The following is a 1,201-nucleotide window of genomic DNA, read 5'->3' on the forward strand; positions in this document are numbered from 1 at the left end:
ATTTGCCAAGCCTAGTTATCCATTTTTTTTTTTGGCTGTCATCGGACCTAAAGCGGCCCGGCGGGCGGGGACCTAAATGCGGCCGACGGATTGCACTCCCGACAGCCACTGGATTGGTCACCAGGGGTGCACAACACCACAAGCTCCGCTTCTGTAACTGTAGCTCCGCTTTGGGACAGTTACCAGAAGCGGAGAGCACTTTCGGCCCTGCTTCGCGTCAGAACGCGACGTCAGAACGCGACTCCTTGTCCTGTATTCCCCTTGCACACCAGGTCGCCACCCAATCTGGTCAAGTCCCCTTTCAGGACCCATCCGAGTTGCCCAGATGCACCGTCGCTGCCTCGACTTCTGCGGACGTGACGATAAACCGCAGATTTGACCATCGGGTAGTGAACAATCAGGCTTGACGTAATTGCTGGATGCCATAAAACCATTGATGTCAAGTAGTTTGAAAGGCTGGCCCGCCGCCCTGATTTCATCAGGTGACAGCGAAGTCTTCTCAACTTAAAATAAGTTGATGATGTGTCTCATGACGTAAGTACAGTGGCGTTCCGCACCAAACGCAGCTTGTCGGCTTCAATACTGGCACACAGCACGTATGGTAAATACAGCCTGTACAAAATAAAAGACTCTTAAGACTCTTATGTTATTCTATTATCTATAATAAATAAAAGAGCGGAATTTTACGAAATTAAATACTTGCTGGAATATTGCCGCTTAGGCAGCCGCATTACGGGTTGGTATTGCCACTAGACAACAATGCTTGCGTGTTCAGTGCTGTAAACGATCCTGGATCGTTAAGCCTTTAACGATTTCGATCTCGATATCGAGATCGTTAGTTATCGATCTCAGATTTATCGATCTCGAGATCGTTAAGGATTGAGAATCCTCACGTAAGCATGAAGCTGATCATTGCCCACGTAAGATTAGAGCGCTCGGTTATGTAAGGCCCAAGTAAATTAGTATAAGATCGGCACCTCAAAGTTCAAAAACCCCCTTGTCTTGCACATAGATTGAGCAGTTAGACAGGTTTTATGAATTTGAAGTCTACCTTTGATACTGATATGAGCTTACTAAGCAATCCTTAACGATATCGATCTAATCGATCAATAGGCTTATCGATCAAATCTTAACGATCCTGGCTCTGAGATCGATAATTCGGATCGATTACAGCACTGTTACGGGTTGGTATTGCCACTAG

Source organism: Metarhizium robertsii (assembly GCF_000187425.2).
Source record: "Metarhizium robertsii ARSEF 23 chromosome Unknown MAA_Scf_15, whole genome shotgun sequence".
In the NCBI taxonomy this organism is placed as follows: Eukaryota; Fungi; Ascomycota; class Sordariomycetes; order Hypocreales; family Clavicipitaceae; genus Metarhizium; species Metarhizium robertsii.